General features: G+C 39.9%; 1 long non-coding RNA gene across 1 annotated transcript; it reads right to left on the reverse strand.

Moving 5' to 3' along the window:
• Positions 1–1,533: 1,533 nt before the first annotated feature.
• LOC129460643 (uncharacterized) lies at positions 1,534–14,669 on the reverse strand. The gene is made up of 6 exons (XR_008650280.1): positions 14,423–14,669; positions 13,808–14,057; positions 12,043–12,148; positions 9,537–9,615; positions 7,352–7,498; positions 1,534–3,093 (listed from the first exon to the last, which is right to left on the reverse strand). It is a non-coding gene; the product is annotated as an uncharacterized lncRNA (long non-coding RNA).
• Positions 14,670–15,903: the final 1,234 nt, after the last annotated feature.

Below are 15,903 nucleotides of genomic sequence, written 5' to 3' on the forward strand. Positions count from 1 at the left end.
GAAATGTTTCTGTGAAGATGTGCTGTCTTCATGCTTAGGGAAGCACACTGCGTGCTGAGTGAGACCGAAGGAAATGCCAGATTAATTCATTCTTTCCGTGGCAATGTTCTTTTCCCAGGAAAGGCCTGCTTTAATAAGGCAGGTGGCCGCGTGTGCCATGGCGTGCCTGCCTCTGTAGGAAGCTTGGTAATCCTCTCCCAGGAAAACACAGCCCTGGTGTTTGTTGTGTGAGGCTCTTGAATGTAATATTAGTTTACAGTCCCACTCCTGGCCATATTATATAAACAGTGGGAGAAAAATGACAATGGAAATTATGGCAGAGAATGCTTTATTTAAGCCTTTCAAAATGGACATTGTTGCGCATGGCTGTGGGTCTGTTGTCAGCGCCCTGCCTGAATGAGTGAATGGCTGCTGTTTGCAGCCAAAAGCAGGCGACGGTGGGGCCTCTTCAAACCATCAGTATGACAATGTTATCAAGCAGCTGAGTCCCTGCTTCTCGTCAGTAAGCCATCATTATTCCTCATGAGCCAACTGCAGGAGAGGGCCACTGTGACAAATACGCTATTATGTTGCATTTTAATGTGTGCCAATCAGCTTAATTCAAGCTCTGACATTCCTCTCAGGTACTGCTCTTTTCCACCACAGCTGCCTGCGTGCACCCTTCAGTTACAGTTCCGGAAGTTTCTATAAGCGTGAATAGGCACTGTGAGCAGCCACCTCCAAATAAATAAAAAGGAACTCAGCCCGTGGGATGGTTGAGCTTTTTCCAATTAAGCTTCATGATATATTTCAAAGTACTGTAAACATTGGTGGCTGAACAATTCTCACGTTCACTGATATATTTGGAGATCCAATACTGAGACATCTATCCAGCCATAATGAAATTCCATTGTCGGAGTTCGCCAAAGGGTCTATTGGTTTTTGGAGACTTTCAGGTCCTGTGAAGGCTTAATTTTGTTCTTTAGGGAGGGATGTAAAATATTGTTGTGATATTTGCCATGACTTGACATTTTAGGCTTGGGTTTGGAGCCTCCAGAGATTGGTTGTTTCCTCAGAGGCCTTATAACTTAATCTAAGATGGCCACTGCATAGTAGTGTGATCCCTCTGGGTCCCAGCAACCTGCCTTCCTGGGAGAAGATATGTCTGGGTCAGCGATCATAGCAACATTTCTGTCCAAACCATGACTGTTCTATGGGGGGAATGCAGAAGAATTTCATTAAAATGTCTGAGCCTGATAGTCACTATATTTTTAAAAGTCTGAATGTATACTTCAAAACAAGGCTGTAAGAAACACACAGACTCTGGTAATAGACTCTTATCTTCAGGTAGTGTCACTGATACATCTGGACTTTATAGAGAAATAATTCACCTTGAATTTCCTAAATGAGATAGGACTTCCTTGGGATATTCTAGGCAGTCTTACGTCAAAAGACTTTTAGCTCGTGCTCTACTGGGACGTCCCTTTAGCCCAGGGTTTTCAAATGGTGTGATGAACTACGGAGAAGAGAGAATAATACAGACAACATAGTGAATATTTCTTAAGAATAGCTTTATTGCCGGGCACGGTGGCTCACACCTGTAATCCCAGCACGTTGAGAGGCCGAGGAGGGCAGATCACGAGGTCAGGAGATCAAGACCATCCTGGCTAACACGGTGAAACCCCATCTGTACTAAAAATACAAAAAATTAGCCAGGCGCGGTGGTGGGCGCTTGTAGTCCCAGCTACTCAGGAGGCTGAGGCAGGAGAATGGCGCGAACCCGGGAGGCAGAGCTTGCAGTGAGCCAAGATAGAGCCACTGCAGTCCGGCCTGGGCGAGAGAGTGAGACTCCGCCTCAAAGAAAAAAAAGAAAAAAAAAAGCTTTATTGAAATTAAAGTTATGTTTTTTAATTTTGAAATTATTATTTTTCTGTTGAGGTTGAATTGTTTTTTCTCTATAAAATAATGATGATAGCATTCAGTGATTTTTTTTTTAGTTTAATGTCCTAGCTTGACAAAATAAAGTTTACTGTCTGTGGCAGTATATTCAATCACCTATTCATTCACCTACCTATTTTTGTTTTTGAATTTTCATTTTTCCTGGTTCTTAACATCCACAAGTCTAGCAGCTACTGTTTCACCAAATGAATCATAAATTCTTAAGAGATTTAAAATGTCTACAGGCTCTTTCAACTGCTAAATAAAAACAAAACAAAACAGGGAGCCAATTAGGTAGTAATACAAGATGTAAACCTATAAAAGAGTCAGTTTTTTTTCTTAATTAGCAATCTCTATTCACTGGTTTCTCAATCCCTTCAGTCTTCTCTCATTAAGTATCTAGCTAATAGATTTTACCAATTAATATGCATCAAATACAATTCTCATACTTAGGCATGAAATGCTCACCATAGTGTTGTATGTAGCTTTAGCAACTCTTAAAATATGTGGGCTTTGACAGAGATATCTGACATAGACCTTAAGAAGTGACCAAATTCCAAGCCTATTTTAGATTTTAATCTTTGAATCCTAGGGCCAAGGTTTTAAACAAAGTTATAATGTGTTTTTTTTTAATGATGGTTGTCTATACTTTTCAACTTCTACCAGATGTCACATAAGACATTTTTAATTTCTTCAGCATTATTGCATGAGCTTCCATGGTGAGTGAGAGCCCACAATGAACATTTGAATTACAAGGTTAATTCTTTTGACAGTTACATCTTCGTGTTAGCTATTGAAAGTCTCATAAAAATACTTCTTTAACATCCTGTGTTTGTTATCCATTGCTGTGTAACAAATAACTACAATGTAGTGGCTGGAGACAATACAAATCATCTCACAGTTTCTTTGGGTCAGAAACTTCGCTGGCTTTGCTAGGTCCTCTGCTTCAGGATCTCTCACAGAGCTGCCATCCAGGTTGTCAGTCAGGGCTGGGTCTCATCTGAAGACTCAACAGGGGAAGGATCTGCTTCCAAGTTCATTCGTTTATTGACAGAACTCCATGTCTGCAGGGCTATGGGACTGAGGGCCTCAGCTCCTAGCTTACTGTTGGCTGAAGGCCACCCCAGTTCTTTGCCATGTGGGCCTCTTCAAAATAGCCACTCACTTTCTCAAAGCCTGCAAGGAGAGAAGGCAAAAAAGAGTCAGGAAGCAAGACAGAGTTCCAATCATATGCAACATAATGATGGAAGTGACATCCCACCCTAATGCCATAGTCTGCTAGTTAGAGGCAGATCACCAGTCCTGTCAACATTCAAGGGACTAGGAGTAAACAAAGGCATGGATATCAAAAGGCAGGGATAATTGGGGGCAGCCTTAGAGTCTATGTGCTGCACATACCCCTAGACTTTGGGAATTTGAAAACTCAAAGTCAAACTTAGTTCTTCACTTCCATCCCTTCTTAGAGAAAAGAAGGCTTTAAGATCATTTGAGGAAAGGTAGTCTGAAATGGTGAAAGATTGGAATTGTAGAATAGTATAAAGATGTAATTATGCTGCTTATTTTAGAGAATGTCTTAAAACTAATGCAAATAAAATATTATCAAGGAAAGGTCCTATGTGGCTTTCTTTAGTAACTGTATTATATCCATTTATAATCATCATTTTGTTTTCATTCTAGGCAATAATTGAGGAAGCACGTCTTGTGTTTCCAGTACATGATAAATGTGGTAGGGAATGTAAATTAAGATTAAGACAAGGTTTGTTCTCTTAAGAGGTTTATATTTAGAAGCAAGGGTGGCGAGAGAAGTGCAAAACATACACAACTGTAACAGGGAACAAAATAAAATTATACAATGAAGTTCTAACTACATTTAATAACACCCTTAACTGGTACAGGAAAGAGAGAGAGAGAGAGCAATGTTGGGTGAAGTTACTAAAAGCCTCAGCGGAAGTAGAACTTGAAAGATGAGTGAGGGTAGGATGAGAAGTGAAAAAGAAAGGAGAATATAAACAGAAAATAAAAGAAGAGGAAGAGCCTGGAACTCATAGAAAAGACTGAAGAGGCTGTCTTCAGTGAAGGGAATGGAGAGCAATAAAAAGTAACATTACAGGCTAGACAGCGCAGTGGCTCATGCCTGTAATCCCAGCACTTTGGGAGGCCGAGGCAGGCAGATCACTTGAGGTCAGGAGTTGAAAACCAGCCTAGCCAACATGGTGAAACCCTGTCTCTACTAAAAATACAAAAAATTAGCCAGGCGTGGTAGTATGTGTCTGTAGTCCTAGCTACTTGGGAGGCTGATGCAGGAGAATTGCTTGAACCCGGGAGGTGGAGGATGCAGTGAGCTGAGATCACACCACTGCACTCCAGCCTGGGTGACAGAGTGAGACTCTGTCTTGGAAAAAAAAAAAAGTAACATTAGATGGATATGGCTTTTGGAGGGTATTGAATGCTGGACTGAAGATAGTGACTTGATGGGCAATGGAGAACCATTCTCGATTCTTCAGCAAAGGATAAATGTATTTGGGAAGATCTGTCTGGTGGGTATGTGCATGTTAGATAACAAAAAGAGGGCTTAGAAGAGAGTGGCTTGGAGTGACAAAAATCTAGGCTAGGCTGGTAGTAGTGGAAATGATACATTGGAAAATATTTATGATGAAGAATCAACAGTGTGGAGAAACTGACTGGATATACTAATAGCAGCAGAGTGTAGGCTCACCCCTTTCTCTCCATTTGAAATGGACAGCAACAAGGTGCCTATTGGTCTAGGTGGGATTCCCATCTATCACTTGGCTGCACTACCTAGTTGGTATCTCTTGGCTTTAAATATTTAATTCTTGGAATATTTGTTTGTTAATAAAGGCCTCAAAAGTTTAACAGCCTCTAAGAGCTGCTGAGATTTTAGGTATTACAAAAGGGGTCAGAAGGGACCTTTATATATCCCTCAAATCAGCCAGATAGGTGACCACATGTAGCTGTAACTATGCTTTCTAAGGTGCTCCACAAGGGTTCCATAATATTTAACAGGTTTTTTGAAAACAAAACAAAAAAACAAAATTGTATATATGCTGTGAAAAGGTCCATGGTCAAATAAGTTTGGAAAACCCTTGGGTTAAAAATTTAAAAACTCAAGTTCCAATGTTAGTGAACCACCGAGTGGAGTGTGGGAGGAGCTATAATCAAAAGTGTTTTCCAAACTCTTTTACTCTTTTGATGATGAAATCGTGTGTGTGTGTGTGTGTGTGTGTGTATTGTGCATGCACACCATCTTTAGAACTAGTGTCCTCCCCAACACACTTGGGTGAATACCAGTGTTAACAAGTAACACGTTTTCAATAAAGGTCATAGCATATCAGGAACTCATTTTTTGGCTTGTGGATCATCAGTTTTCTTGTCATAACTTTATTAGGTATTTTATAAAACTGCATTTTAAAGCTATTTCCTTTCCAGCAGTACCTGTGTCAGACATTGGGCAAGAAAAAAACGAGAAACACAAATCAGCTCTCTTGCTTGATGTTTCTTGTGTTTTAAGAAAAGGGCATAGGAAGGGAATAATCCAAACTAAGGCTGCTACCCACCTGGGATATCAAGCTGTCCAACTTCCAAAGTATCTTTACTTTCTTCCACCTTCCCATACTCAGTGGGCAGACCTGGGATTAAATATTGCTTTGATTATTCTCCACTTGTAGGTTCCTGGATAAGTAACTTAACCTCTCGACTCCTTCTATCTTTTTCTATTTTTTTTTGTTTTTTGTTTTGTGAACTTTGCTTTTTAGAAGACACATTCCTTAGAAAGAGCAAATAACCCTGTAAGCCCATAATTTGGAATAATTAGCAATTTATAGCCTTACTAAATTTGGATTCCAGATTATGTTATTAGTTCTATGATGCTATCTATGAGAAACCGTTATAAGAAGGGGTGGTTGGTAAATAGATTGATGTTAGCCTAAAGTGCTCAATGGACCTGCTTTAAACATATTTTCATCTGCTTTTGTCATTCAAAATATACTATTTTGTTTTGCAAGGTCAGTGTCATAGTAAAACATGCTTTTTATGCCTGCATCATGTCATGTTTGTGCTTCATTGCAAGATTTGCAAGGTTTCTAACATGATTTAGGTCATTTAACTTTTTTGTATATGTTTAGTTACATACACGTACAGAGAGAGAGAGAGAGAGAGAAAGAGAGAGAGGAGAAACCGCTATTGGTAGAATACCAAAATATTTGTGACTTATGGTTCTAATTTCTGTGTCCTAAACAAAAACTCAATGAATGCTATATAACAAAATGTATAGCAAAATATTGCTAAAATTAAATCCTCCCTGCAAAACCTACATAATGTGTTACCATAGTCATTGGAATTAATTTATTTTCATCATTTGGATGTTCCATAAATCTTTAAAAAAAAAGTAGAGCTCATAAGTTGTGTTCCTAAAATAGTTTTGCTTGGGATGTAAGCATTTGGAGGTCATCTACATATATATTGTAGTTAAAACCATGACAAGAATGAAGTTGCCCAAGGAGAGTGTGTACTTGCATGTTGAATGTAAGTTCTAGGAATGTAAGTTTTCTAAGACATTCCTAGTTCAAGATTTTTTACTTAGCCAGATTTGTTAATATCCATGAGAGAGCAAACCTGACACAATGAAATCTGAGCTCAAGAGATGATAGCTTTCATTATCATAATTTATTGAGCACCTTCTATATGCAAGGTGATGAGAATGCAGCTGAGAACAAAGGCACTAGATACAATAGCATTGGCCTAGGTCAGAGAACAAGACAGGAATGCTGTTTCCACAAAGACACACACACACCAGATTCCTACTCATCTTTAACATGCTGACTTTCAAGGCATCTAGCTGCCCCAGGAACTAAGGTTGACTCTACAGGGCTAGGTCTTGCCATGTTAGAAATTATTTAATTATAAACCACTGAAAGGACAGTGTACTTTATCCATTGATTCTTGAGTGCCCTTTCCTCTCCCAATTCCTCATGATTGTGGAATTAGCTGCTAATGAGAATTAGCTGCCTATTAAAATTCTCTAGTTTAAGGTTTCTCTGTCCATCCCATTCCGAGCCTTTTAATACTGGTTAAGATGCACCTTAACTTTTACATTTCCAATTGATGGAGTTCAAATTCTGTCATTTTATCATACTGCCCGGGTGAAATCTTCACTGACCTCACACCCACCACAGATGGAGCCAGCCACTCTCTCCACTGTTCTCTGCCTCCATTATACCCCTATCACACAAGTGGCATTTCATTGTTTAGATGTTGAACTCACAGAACAGAGAAGCTGTACATTAATCATCTCTATGTTGCTATCACCTAGCACAGAGTCTAGATCATAAATATTAGTTGAATTGAACTGAACAGGCACCAAAAAATAACACTGCCACAGATCACAGATAGGAATGTGTTTCCGGTCAGCCTTTACCTTGTCTCCAGGGAACCATATTCACAGCTGGGGAGAGAACCAGGTTAAGTGAAGCTGCATTCAAGAAATTCCAGTGAGTGTAGCCATGACTATTAGAAGAGAGAACATTCTTTTCTTGCTTCTTTTAGTAAACACTTATGAGAAAACCTTAACAGACAAAAATTTCCAAGGTTCAACAAAGGTAGGACATTTTAAATACATTTAGTGGCTTGTAAATATTTATTTTTAAAGGACATGAAGACAAAAGTGGAATCTGAATGTGTATGCTGAGGAAGAGAAGAATTTGCCATTCTGACAACCTGCTATAGATTATAACAATATTTGAAATATTTTGTTGCTAATTAGCCAGTTTGATATTTGGCTGCTGCCATAGGGATTTTACAATGACCTGTCAACAATTTAACACTAAGCCAATTAGGTAAAGACTTCAGCTTCCTGGAAATGCCTAAGTATGTGATAGAAGGAAACAATGGCATCATACTTAGGTAATTAGAGGTTAACCAATCCCACAGAGGGGATCTGAATAAGCTTCCCAGGGACCGCAGTTCCACGGCTCAGTGTGCATTTACATCCTTTCCTATCTTGCTGGGGGTGATGGTGAAAGAAGGGGAGGAGAGGGGAATGGAAGAGGTGGGCTTAGTTCTTTCTGCAAGAAAGAAAGAACTCTTTCTTTCTTCTCCCCCTACCCACTCCCATAGCCACTCATGCTGCCATTCCAAACTGCATGCAGTCCAGTTTCTTCCTTGCCTTCTCAAAAAGTCTACTTGTACTTGAGTTTAGTAACTTTATCAAAGAGTCAGGGAATGGGATAGGGAATAAATAAAAGGTTCAGTCATAGGGGATGTGTCTTAATCTGTTCAGAAAACTATAACAAAATGCCATAATCTGGGTTTCTTATAAACAACAAAAATTTATTTCTTACAGTTATGGAGACTGGGAAGTCCAAGAACAAGACACTAATAAATTTAGCGTCTGCTAGCATCTGCTAGTTCACAGATGGAGCCTTCTTGCTGTGTCCTCAGGTGGTGGCTCTCTGGAACTTCTTTGATAAGGGCACTAATCTCATTCATGAGGGCTCCACCCCCATGATCTAATCACCTACAGAAACCCCATCTCCTAATCCCATCACCTTGGGGGTTAGGATTTCCAAATACAAATTTTGGGTGACATGAACATTCAGATCATAGCAAAATGTGAATATCTGCCTTCTTGTTACCACTCCCTGCCGCTTGTTGCCCTCTGTTACATCTCCAGTACCACTAAATATTTCCCTTTCCCTCATAAAGAAAAGTTATATCAACATTCAGAACTCATATCTACTCTAAGGTGGCTCATCAAATTCTCTTCCCAACAAAGATAAGGGTTTTCTGGAAATCAGTTCTAGAACCAGCAGCTGTATTTTTTCCCATATTGTTATTCCTATCATACTTTTTAAATAAGTTTATGTTGGTCTACTTTAAAAGTTATACCTTGGATTTTCTTGCACTTGTAGGTGGTTTGGGGTGGGGCTGAGGCACGGGGAGCCTGGATTACAAAAGTTCTGCAATCAGCATTGCTCTGAGCTCCATACTACTCATTGAAGTATCTTTTTTTTTTTTTCTTTTTTCATATTCTTGACAAACCATTTATGAGTACCACTGGCTGGTGTGTGTCAGTCAGGGCTCAACAAGAGTAGCAGAACCAGTATATATATATATCTTATATATATTTAATAAATTTCCTCATATATATTAAGAGATTTATTTTAAGGAATTGGCTCACATGAATGTGGGGGCTGGCTAAGCAATCTGAAATCTGTGAAGCTGAAACTCACAGGTATGGGCCAAAGCTTTTATCCACAGACAGACTGTCTTCCCTTTTTGGGACAAGCTTCAGCCCTGCTTTTTGAGTCTTCCCACTGATTGAATCAGTCTGACCCATAATATACAAACATAAATCCTGAATTTTTTTTAGACTTAGCGAATTCAACTGGTTGTGGACTGAATTACATCTGCAAAAGGTCATCACAGAAACAGCTGGATTATCATTTGATTGAGTAACTGGGGCCTATAGCCTAGCCAAGTTAACATATCAAAGTCATTGCAGATGGGTGAGTTAAATAAAATCTTTGCCAAAGATGATACTTAGAATGCATTCCAACAAAATGTTTAATATTTAATGACAGAAAAGGAAATATTATACATACCTAAAAACTTCCTCCCTACTGTATTAAACTCTCCACCAAAGCATTTTCTGAAGGAAACACTTAAAGGTATTGATGACAACTGTATAAATAAAAGAGTTATTCTGATTAGTATTGAGAGATATAATGCTCATTTTATTTGTTACATTTGGAGAGCTCTAAATAAGTTTGTAATTATGGCCTGAAAAAGAAAAAAGTGTTAATTTCCTTTTAAATGGATGACTAAGATTTTTTCATAATATTGAACTCATTAGGCCAAAACATGCATTCATTTTGGGATTATTTAAATGAATTAATTCATTCAACAGATATATAATTGAAACATAGTATACAGAAGACATTGCGCTAGATTCTGGGGATGAAATGGTGAATAAAACCAAGACTGCCCCTGCCTTCAAGAATTTTATGATTTAGTCATGGAAAAAATACATTAATCAAATATTGACACGAAAAAATTATCACAAACTGCGATAGTTTGGGATAGTATAGTTGCAATGAGTCTATGTTCAATGATTCTTGATTTTTTCTGTGTGTTAGAAAGCTTACATGAGGAGCTGGGATTTAAAGAATGAGCAGAAGATACTTGAGTAAAGAAGAAGACGAAGAGATTTCCAGGCAATGGAAGACATTTACCAAGGCCAGGGAGGCTGGAACACAGAAAGTGACAGGGAACGTGGCAAAAGACAATGCTAAAGCAGTTGGCAGGAGCTAGCACTCTGAAAACCACATTAAGAACTTTCTTTGGTCTTTATCCTAAGAGCAATGGAAGATATTAAAGGATTTTAAGGTTTTGAGCAAAGGAGTGACACAATCAACAGATAGCTGCTAGTAGGACTTTGCAAGATTGTTCTACTTTAGCCACTAAGGCAGGGATAGCAAAAATTCATCCCCCAAGTCAGTGAGTCTTTGTGCCTTGTCCATGGCAGACATCACTAATCAATCATGGTCATTTTTTTTTCCCTGACTGAACCAGACTTGACAGTCTCAGAACTTTTCTGACAACCAATACCTATCTGATCTGGCACTTAAGACAAACTCTGTATCACCTTTTTTTTTTTTTTTTTTTTTTTTTTTTTTACTTTTCTCAATAAATTACAACATTGCTTGAAAAGCAGTTGCCAGGTAGAATTCAGGACACCCAATTAAATTTTAATTCAAATGAACAAATAATTTTTTTAGTATAAGCATATCTCATGTAATATTTGAAACATACATTAAAAAGTATTTGTTGTCTTGGTAAATTCATATTTAACTGGTTATTTTCTAGACCTGGCAACCTAGTTTGGGGGAATTTACTGAGGTATCAAAGGTCAAAAAAGCCCATAGCACAGCATCATGATAAAGACGTGTCAGTGTATAATAAGAACCAAACAACTCACAACAAACTACCTTGATAAAGGTAAAAATAAACTAATAGTAATTTTAAATTCAAAAGGAATAATAGTAGCTATTCAAATCATGACCAACTCAAGAAAATTCCTGATACGATGAAAACAAATCACCCCTCCAGAATTTTGTGGGATGTCCGGTAATCTGTAAGTGCTCATATGCAATAGAAGTTTTTCATCCCTGCCAAGCACCGTGAGGTAGACTTCGTAGAAGAATACTGAAATATATTTCTCAATAAATTCTAGGAGCTTCTTAGTTTTAGTTCGTGAATGCCAAATTTTAGCAACCATTAACAATTGGTTTAGGAATTTACTAGAAAATAAACCTTGGCTGTTTATATAAACTAAAGCCTGCGGATTTATGGATAATTCACCCAAAAGAACCAAAGCAGGGAGTTGCAATTATAGATCAGTCTGAGGGTCATTAAGTGGCCCCATGTAGCCCACACTTTGAAAATTACTCATTCTGGCAGAGATAGTATCTTTTTTCCGGTATTTGAATGCTGAACTAGGTGGTAGATATTACAATGTCTTGATTTATAAATTTATGTAAACCTTATGTAACAGAAACAATAATTTAAGCCTTCTAATTTTATCACCAGGCCTTGGGAAAAATATGGATTGGTAAAATATTCCAAGGCACTTGAACCTATTGGTTCTGAAATATAAAGGCATATTATCTGTTGTATCTCTAATTAATTCTAATATCTCGGTGCCTCGAAGCTGGCTAGAATCAGCATTACTTTTCTTCTGAAAGAATTTATATTACAAGCTTAACTACCATCTTTCTTCATGGGATTTGTCCTGGGTTGACCATATTCATATTATATTCAAGATGGATGTTCTTCTAGCTCCTTTGTGGGCTCGCCCAGATCCTTTTCAATAAGGGTCCTGTAATTAAGGTTGGAAGGTGTGGTTGTTGACTGAGCACCCTGCAGATTGCTCATTAACATGCCATCTGAACAATTTAATAACCTTTTTAATTAATCTAAAATTGGCATGTCCCTCTTCAGGCTACAGTGCAGCTTTTGCAAATGTTGGTCTCTTGGTAGTTCTCAATTTAGCTTATTATTTGAAACCTAAATCTGCCCAGGCTAATAAGCATGACCAATTCCTCTTACCAAAACCACGTAGGAATCTCCATCTGCACTTCACTAAAGGATGAGAAGAACAGATGTCTTCGGGTGGTATTCTTGTTCTTGGCTTTTAAAAGAAGTTCCTCTCAGTCTAGAAATGAAAGAAAATAATTTACAGAGTGACTGAAAGCTTACATTTGCTTTCACCTTCTTTTTAAAAAATTATTATTATTTACTTTCGAGTTTGATGCTTTAGAACATTTATTCTCAATTCGTTGTTCACACTTTGGTGCTAGACATAATTTGAAAAAAATTAACAGTTTTTAATAATTTAATATCGTGTACCTTAGTATTCCTAAAGAAAATGGCTATCCTCATGGATTTAAAATCTATTATATTTTGGGCAAGGTTGAGCTTGTACTTATTTATTTACTTATTTAACTTCTAAAGACAGGACTAAGGAACATTTACTCTGTAAAGCTTGAAAAAGATGTGTGCGTATATGTGTGCACATGTGTGTATGTGTGTGTGTGTGTGTATTTCACCTGGCCACAGTCTTCAACACTTGAACAACTTTCCCCAGTACACACAGATTGCCCCTAGTTGTTTCTAGAGACCCAAAAAGGAATGCTTCCCATAGGTCTCCTCTCTGGCCTGTCAGTTGCATTCATTATGCTCTATGCACTTTCTTTTTTTCCACTTTTAGACTTACTTGCTTCTGCCTGAGACAAAAGCTCCCAGCTGCCATTGCTGAGAATCCTAACCATTCATTCTTACAACAAACATTAGTTGAGTACTAATATATGCAGGCACTATGCTAGGAATTCATGAAAATCCAGTGTCTTTGCCTAGCCTATTATCTCCATACATTTGCCAAAAGGCTTTTCTTGGGGTAGGGTAGTGGGGCTTCAGTCCATACAGGGAGGTAGAATGCCCTCTTTCCAATCTGATGGTCCCCATTGATACCAGAACTTTAAAGCAGGTTGGCACTTGCTGTCACACTCATAAAAATCTCTTAAAAATAGCCTCCACTCCTTGCAAAACAAAAGAAGTTTTGAAATACATGTTTCCCAAGTTATACTCCCTCCATCCAGGGCTCTGAGATTTTAGCATTAGAGTTGCTAAACTCTAAGCTTTGGGCATCCTCCTGGGCAGCCACCTACGTCAGAAGAAAACTTACCTCAAGAGCATTGCCTGGAAATGGAAGCTTAACCCTGTGATATGGAAGTGGGAGGTCCCATATCAATTAACTTGAATATAAAATATTTTGCATGTGGAAGTGCCAAGTTCTATCAGAGTTTGCCCTGGCCTAGTCATGCACTGTTACATTTCACTCAACAGGATCAACAATTGAGAAGGTAGCTGTGATGATTTGCTTGGAACCTTCCACCATCTCCCACAGACCTTGAAAAGCAAGTCAGGTGATACCCCAATGGTATACCCCAGTGCAGCACTGGGACCTCCATGTGCTGAAAGAGTGAAATAGCCAACCCAATCCTGGCCCTCTGGTGTTGGCCATTTCACTCTTTTAGCACATGGAGGTCCCAGCCACCATAATGCCCTGGGTTCCTGCTCCCAAGTACAAATGTGGATGCACTTCACAGAAGGTGAATGAAGACCAAGCTCAGCTATTGGTGGACTGGGTGGTGGAGCTTAGTGCTACTTAGAAACGGGAGGTTGGAGCCTGATTCCACTTGAACCCTACTGAAGCTTGGATTATCTGTTTCATATTATGTGAGATTATTTTCTTGGTGCTTGAAAACCCTGAAGAAGAAACTGCCACTCTTACAAATATATCAAATGGACTCACAGGCCAACAGATTGCCTGTGTTTCACATCAGCTCCAAGTGAAGAACCACATTTCTTTTAGCCACACTCCACATGCTCATTGCCACTTCCATGCATGTCTCATTAATATGAATGAGGGGCTCCATCCCACCATCAGGCTTCTTGTAAAACGTTGCTGTGAAGTGGTTCTCTTTCCAGTGAATTCCTCTATTCTGTCTGTGAATGGAGAGTGAGCCATGTAACTGACGGCAGAAAGCGCCAAAGGGTGTGTTCTGTAAAAAAGAGAAATAGAAGAGATTCTTTTGGCATATCTTTTTAATTGGAAAGAAAGGTAGGCTTTTGAGTGACCATATTTGCTAGCTATTTCTAAATATAGCAGCTTTAAAAAGCCAGAGAGGCAACAGGTATATGGAAAAACATATGGGTGTTGAATCTTCAGTACCTAAGATGTGTCCTTGGATGAAATATTTAACGTCTCTAACTCACAGCAGCTCTATCTATAACAATAAGAGCATTGGTTTGTTGAAGAATTAATTATGATAAAGTGCATGATTCATAAGAAATATAGTTCTCTTCTTCCTTCATCCTTTAAAGGCTAGAAAGAGAAGGAAAGAAAACCCACTACAAAAGGGCTTACCATTGATCTCCATGACTCCTGCACAAGAATTTGTGCATAGAAATGTTTTCTAAATTGTGCACGGTGAGAAGATCTGTGCTTTTTCTCCTTCAATCTCTTCCTCACTGCCCCCTTTCAGAAACTTATTGATTAAAGTCTATTTCTTGGCATGAAGGAGGAGACAGGAGGGGCCACATTTGGCAGAATGTCAGACTGACTTCTGTGCCCCTGTTTTTGTCAGCAGAAGCTCCGCTTGGGCAAGCTCCACTCTGCGGAGTGTTTTTCTGTCATTTTTAAAAGGAGAACAGCAAAGATGCAAATTGCCGAGCCTGCTCCAGGAGACGGGCACACAAAGAGGCAATTCAGGCAGACAAGCCTGCAGGGAGGGCGGGTGGCAGAGGAGCGGGGAGCATGCGGAGGCGGTGTGACTCTGGACACTGGCCTGCAAGGAGGGGGGCAGAGGCAGGGCGCATTCTTCAGGTCCTTTCTTCCACTCTTTGTTAGCAGATTTATTGGACTTGTTAAGAACTAAGGAAACCCTGTGAGGCTCCGTGGCCTCTGAGCCTGGGAGGTCGTTCGCAATTCCAGACTCCAGGCATCTTGGGGCTCTTCCCCTCCTAGGATCCCCTGAGAACGCTGGAGATGGGCTCCATAGAAATGCAGAGACAAATAACATCTTTGCATAAGGTGGTAGGAATATGACACTGTACATTACACAGGCAGGTGAAAGTCACAGCCTCCTGGTGGCTGAGACAGCCACTCCCCAACCCTGCCATTCCCTCCTCTGTCCCTCCCCACTCCCACCCCAGACTTCTTTTTCAGCTGTTGGCCTCCTCCCGAACGTGGACTGTGCCTCCTGAAAGAAATTCCCACCCAAGCTGCTCAGAGTAAAAACACAATTCCTGCCCTGGCCTGTTTTTCCCCTTCCACTGACCTCAAGGGCATGTCCTCTCGTGGGTGGGTTTTGATTCTAGCAGAGGCAGGGCACTGTGGTGGCTGGAGACCTGGGTCCCAGTCCCAGCCCTAATTGGCATTGTCACTCTGGGCTCTCCCCCTCTGGGCCTCAGTTGCCTCTTCTGTAAAATGAGGGGGTTGGGCGAGGGGGGTCTTCAGAGCCCTGTCCTGCTCTTACAGTCTCAAACTCAGTGGCTCTAATTGCCTCATTAGAACACCAGGGAATGCCTTTCTAGTAATTGTCTTCCTGGCTCCTGTCTCACCCCCTCCCTACTGGGCGCTGCCTCCAAGGAAACAAAAGCAGCTGCTCTCTCCTCTGGGCTTTCCTCGGCATCCGCGAGCCCTTCTTGACAGCATATGTGCACAGGCATTCTCTGTCTGTCTTCCCTGCTTGGTCTGAGGCCTATTTCTGAGGGCCAGGGAGGGCAGGTGGTGCCTCTTTTAAGCCCGACTCCTTTCTTTTCTGATTCTTTGGCTAGCGTAGCTGGCCTGTGTCCCAGGTGAGATTAAAGTTTCATTTGTGACTCGCCACCCGACTCCTGGATTTG

The sequence above is a fragment of the Symphalangus syndactylus genome, chromosome 13 (assembly GCF_028878055.3).
Source record: "Symphalangus syndactylus isolate Jambi chromosome 13, NHGRI_mSymSyn1-v2.1_pri, whole genome shotgun sequence".
Lineage (NCBI taxonomy): Eukaryota > Metazoa > Chordata > Mammalia > Primates > Hylobatidae > Symphalangus > Symphalangus syndactylus.